The sequence below is a fragment of the Moschus berezovskii genome, chromosome 21 (genome assembly GCF_049115385.1).
Source record: "Moschus berezovskii isolate FMDL1 chromosome 21, NW_MosBer_1.0, whole genome shotgun sequence".
NCBI classification, from domain to species: Eukaryota; Metazoa; Chordata; class Mammalia; order Artiodactyla; family Moschidae; genus Moschus; species Moschus berezovskii.
The window spans coordinates 53,131,011-53,136,675 of NC_142480.1; the positions used below are offsets into that span (position 1 = coordinate 53,131,011).

Consider the following 5,665-nt stretch of genomic DNA (forward strand, 5'->3'; position numbering starts at 1 on the left):
TTACTGCATGCTGCTGCTGCTGCTAAGTCGTTTCAGTCGTGTCCGACTCTGTGCAATCCCATAGACGGAAGCCCACCAGGCTCTCCCATCCCTGGGATTCTCCAGGCAAGAACACTGGAGTGGGTTGGCATTTCCTTCTCCAATGCATGAAAGTGAAAAGTGAAAGTGAAGTCGCTCAGTCGTGTCTGACTCTTCGAGACCCCATGGACTGCATGAGTGCTTGCTAAATTGCTTCAGTTCTGTCTGACTCTTTGTGACCCTATGGACTGTAGCTGGCCAGGCTCCTCTTCTTCAGGCAAGAATACTGGAGTGGGTAGCCATTTCCTTCTCCAGGGTAGTTTCCCAATCCAGGGACCAAACCCATGTCTCTTAACTATCTCGGGCATCAGCAGTCAGGTTCTTAACGTGGGTTCTTTACCACTAGCACCACCTAGGAAGCCCATTTTACTGTGTATTTTCCTTATAATAAAGACAATTTTAAAAAATAAAAAAGAGGAGGTAATGTCTTAACCTCAGCCTGGTCTTACCAACTCTTTCTGCAAAGCCTTTGGCAGAACAGACCTGCCTGTTCTCATTCCTCTAATCCCGTGCCCAAAGCCCCATCACAAATGCCCCCCATCTCCAAGACTTCCCCCAGTGGTCCAGTGGCTAAGACTCTGAGCTCCCAATGCAGGGGGCCTGGGTTCAATCCCTGGTCTGGGAACTAGATCCCACATGCTGCAACTGAATGATCCTTCATGACACAGAGAAGAATGTGCACACAGCCAATAAATAACAAAATAAATAAAAGACAAAAGCCCCCACTTCCGCTTGCACATGTACACATGTCCAGGCACGTACACTCTGTCTCTTCTGCCTTCACAAAGTTCCATCAAAAGGCAGCCAAAGAGTCAACTCCTATGCAAAGCATTCCCAGAGGCGAAAGAGATCTCTGCTTCCCCTCTGCAGCTTCAGAAGTGTGCCTTCTCTGCACTGTGCAATCTATCACCATCTCCCACACGGCTGCGGACCACGCCTAGCATCCCAGACCAGATCACACCCATCCGTCTATCTCCAGTGCTTTACTCAGGACCTGGAACAACAGAGATGCTCCCGAAGTGGATGCAGAAGAAAAGGAGGAAAGACGGAAGCGGGAAGAGAGACAGGGAGACTTACCTGAAGATGCACTGGCTTCCTTAGGTTGCAAGAGATAAAGAAGAAAGGAAAGAAAGGAACCAACATTTATTAAATACACATATCTACCTGGCATTGGGCTTCCCAGGTGGCTCAGTGGTAAAGAATCCGCCTGCCAAGCAAGAGACCCGGGTTTGATCCCTGGTTTGGGAAGACCCCCTGGAGAAGGAAATGGCAACCCACTCCAATGTTCTTGCCTGGGAAATCCCATGGACAGAAGAGCCTGGTGGGATGGGGTCACAAGAGTTGGACATGACTTAGAGACTAAACAAGACCAACAACAACAAAAAAAAAAACAGCATTATTCTAAGCACTTTCTTGTATTTCATATTTTATATATGAAAACACTGAGGCTCAGAATGGTTAAATAACTTTCCAAAGGGCACACAGCTGATAAAGCTCAAGCCGTAACTCTGTATCCAGCCCATCTGACTGTGAAATGTGAACGCTTTTTCTCTTAACAATATTGTCTTCTTAGATTCATAAAATATTAGGATCAAAATGGACCTTAGAGATAATTTAGTCAGAACTGTCTGAGGCCCAAAAAGGGAAAGTCATTTGCCACAGCTGGTCCACTGTAGACTAAGAACCCGTCTCTTCTAACTCCCATTGCAGCGCTTTTTGCATCTGGAAGAGCCATAACTATGTGTAATATTACCTTATCAAATCAACTCATTAAGAATCAGAATAGCTTTCTCTCGGCTTTCGGCTCAGAGGAGGCAAAGGTGCAACTTTCTTCGGTCATCCGAATCCGGGTTCATCCGACACCAGCTGCCTCCACCATGCCACCTAAGTTCGACCCCAACGAGATCAAAGTCATGTACCTGAGGTGCACTGGTGGGGAAGTCGGTGCCACGTCTGCCCTGGCACTCAAGATCGGCCCTCTGGGTCTGTCTCCAAAAAAGGTCGGTGATGACATAGCCAAGGCAACTGGTGATTGGAAGGGTCTGAGGGTTACAGTGAAACTGACCATTCAGAACAGACAAGCTCAGATTGAGGTGTTACCTTCTGCTTCTGCCCTGATCATCAAAGCCCTTAGGAACCACCAAGGGACGGAAAGAAGCAGAAAAACATTAAGCACAGTGGAAACATCACTTTTGATGAGACCGTCAACACTCCCCGGCAGGTGCAGCATAGGTCTCTAGCTAGAGAACTTTCTGGAACTATTAAAGAGATCCCGGGGACCACCCAGTCTGTGGGCTGCAATGTTGATGGCCGCCACCCTCATGACATCATAGATGATATCAACAGTGGTGCAGTGGAGTGCCCAGCTAGTTAAGAACTACAAAGGAAAAAGAAAAATAAAGGATCATTTGACAACCAGTGGGGGGAAAAAAAAAATCAGAATAAAATATTTGGCAAAAAAGGGTAGCACACTTTGTCTTCCCAGGACAGCTGAGGTTGCATGCATGTGTGTGTGCTAAGTCACTTCAGTGATGTCTGACTCTTTGCGACCCCATGGACTATAGCCGACAGACTCCTCTGTCCATGGGATCCTCCAAACAAGAATACTGGAGTGGGTTGCCATACCCTCCTCCAAGGGATCTCCCAGTCCATCAAACCAGTGTCTCTTATGTCTTCTGCATTGGCAGGCAGGTTCTTTACCACTAGCACCACCTGGGAAGCCAAGAAGTTGTGGTACATATATGCAATGCAATATTACTCAGCCATAAAAAGGAATGCATTTGAGTCAGTTCTAATGAGGTGGATGAACCTAGAGCCTATAATACAGAGTGAAGTAAGTCAGAAAGGGAAAGATAAATATTGTATTCTAATGCATAATATATGGAATACAGAAAAATGGTACTGAAGCATTTATTTACAGGGCAGACTGGTGCAGAGTACATCATGAGGAATGCTGGGCTGGAAGAAGCACAAGCTGGAATCAAGATTGCCGGGAGAAATATCAATAACCTCAGATATGCAGATGACACCACCCTTATGGCAGAAAGTGAAGAGGAACTAAAGAGCCTCTTGATGAAAGTGAAAGAGGAGAGTGAAAAAGTTGGTTTAAAGCTCAACATTCACAAAACTAGGATCATGGCATCTGGTCCCATCACTTCATGGGAAATGAGGAAACAGTGGAAACAGTGTCAGACTTTAATTTTTTGGGCTCCAAAATCACTGCGGATGCTGATTGCAGCCATGAAATTAAAAGACGCTTAAGCCTTGGGAGGAAAGTTATGACCAACCTAGACAGCATATTAAAAAGCAGAGACATAACTTTGCCAACAAAGGTCCGTCTAGTCAAGGCTATGGTTTTTCCAGTGGTCATGTATGGATGTGAGAGTTGGATTGTGAAGAAAAGCTGAGCACCGAAGAATTGATGCTTTTGACATGTGGTGTTGGAGAGGACTCTTGAGAGTCCCTTGGACTGCAAGGAGATCCAACCAGTCCATCCTAAAGGAGATCAGTCCTCATTGGAAGGACTGATGCTAAAGCTGAAATTCCAATACTTTGGCCACCTTGTGCAGAGTTGACCCATTGGAAAAGACTCTGATGCTGGGAGGGATTGGGGGCAGGAGGAGAAGGGGACGACAGAGAATGAGATGGCTGGATGGCATCACCGACTCAATGGACATGAGTTTGAGTGAACTCCGGAAGTTGATGATGGACAGGGAGGCCTGGCGTGTTGTGATTCATGGGGTCACAAAGAGTCAGACACGACTGAGCAACTGAACTGAATGGAAAAGTAGACATAGAGAATAGACTTATGGACACGGGGAGAGGGGAGGAGAGGGTAAGATGTATGGAAAGAGTAACATGGAAACTTATATTACCATATATAAAATAGATAGCCAACGGGAATTTGCTGTATGGCCCTGGAAACTCAAACAGGGGCTCTGTACCAACCTAGAGGGGTGGGATAGGGAGGGAGACGGGAGGTTCCAAAGGGAGGGGGTATATGTATACCTATGGCTGATTCATGCGGAGGTTTGACAGAAACTAACAAAATTCTGTAAAGCAATTATCCTTCAATTTAAAAATAAATAATTTTTTTAAAAAAGGATGGCAATAAATAGACAATCATTAGAACATTAAATATATATATATATATATATACTCTGAAACCACACAAAGGAGGCAGCCAACTCCATGTACTCCCAGCTGCTCATGACATCCCTCAGAGAAAGCCCATTTTGAGAGGAGCAGGAACACTTGGGAGGGAGTCTAGGAAACCCATCAAAACTTGCCCTCCAGATGGGAGGATTAAAGGGTGCCAGTTACAGGACTTTCACTGTCTTCCCTGTGAAATTACCCATCCGCTGACTCTGAAGTGATGTTTCCACACCCCAGCAGCTTTATTGCCATAAGCATCTCTCCATCATCCCATGAAGTGGGCTATTTGGCTGTCAGCATCTTCAGGATAGGAAAATGGACACTCTGAGAAGGTAAGATACCTGCTCAGTTAACAACAGTACTTTAACAGCCGGACAGGGTTCGCCACCCCAGCCTCCGAGCCCCTGGGCCTGACCGAGAGTGGGTTGCCTGGCTCATGTCCTTCTCCTGAATGGATTTGCCTTTTTCTCCTCTTCATCTTTGTCCTGGTTATAGCAAGTCTCTTACATACGAATGAGTTCTGGTCCAAGAGTGTGTTCATAAGTCCAACAGAGTTAGCCTAGGAACCCAACTAACACAATCAGCTACACAGTACTGTACTGTAGTAGGTTTGTGATACTTATCACACAAATAACACATACAAAACAAACACAAAAAATTAAGAAAACTTTGTAATCTTACAGTTCGGTACCTTGAAAAGTACAGAAGTATAGTACAACAGCTGGCATACAGGGGCTGGCATCGAGTGAACAGGCCAGAAGAGCTCCCGATGGAGGAGGGAGGGGAGGCGGGAGAGGGTAGAGACGAAGGGTCACCAGCAACAGGAGACGGAGGGCAGGCTGCAATGTCACTCATGTCTGATGCTAATGGCACAGGTTCCGGTTCCTTGCTGGATTTAGTTCTGTCTACCCTCTTGAAGAAAACGATCCGGAGATGTCTGGGCAGTAGCTCTCTCTTTCTCGTCACAGATGACGTAGCACAATTGGATTGTATTCTGAATGGCTGCTACAATCTTCATGTAGCATTCAACATTCAGGTACAGAAAATCCCATTGCTATTTCCTGCATTGTGAATCTCTTCTGTCCTTCTGTTACTTCTTCCTCTCATCTCTTCATCCTTTCTCTGGGCCTCCAATCCCATCAGGTTTTCATTAGTCAGCTCTTCCACGTTGCACAGCAACGGGTTCAATGAAGCCGTCCTCTTGCAGATCTAACTCCAGCTTCTCAAGGAGGGTCACTAAGTTGCTAAAGACCTCTTTGGACTCATCCACCTTTTCAAATCACCAGCAAAGTTTCTTCCAAACCCCTTTCATGGGGATGGTGGTAATATCATGCCATTCCGTTCCGTTCCGTCGCTCAGTCGTGTCCGACTCTTTGAGACCCCGTGGACTGTAGCCTACCAGGCTTCTCCGTCCATGGGATTCTCCAGGCAA

At 46.2% G+C, this 5,665-nt stretch overlaps 1 pseudogene; it reads left to right on the forward strand.

Moving 5' to 3' along the window:
* Positions 1–1,940: 1,940 nt before the first annotated feature.
* LOC129550022 (large ribosomal subunit protein uL11 pseudogene) lies at positions 1,941–2,494 on the forward strand (annotated as a pseudogene).
* Positions 2,495–5,665: the final 3,171 nt, after the last annotated feature.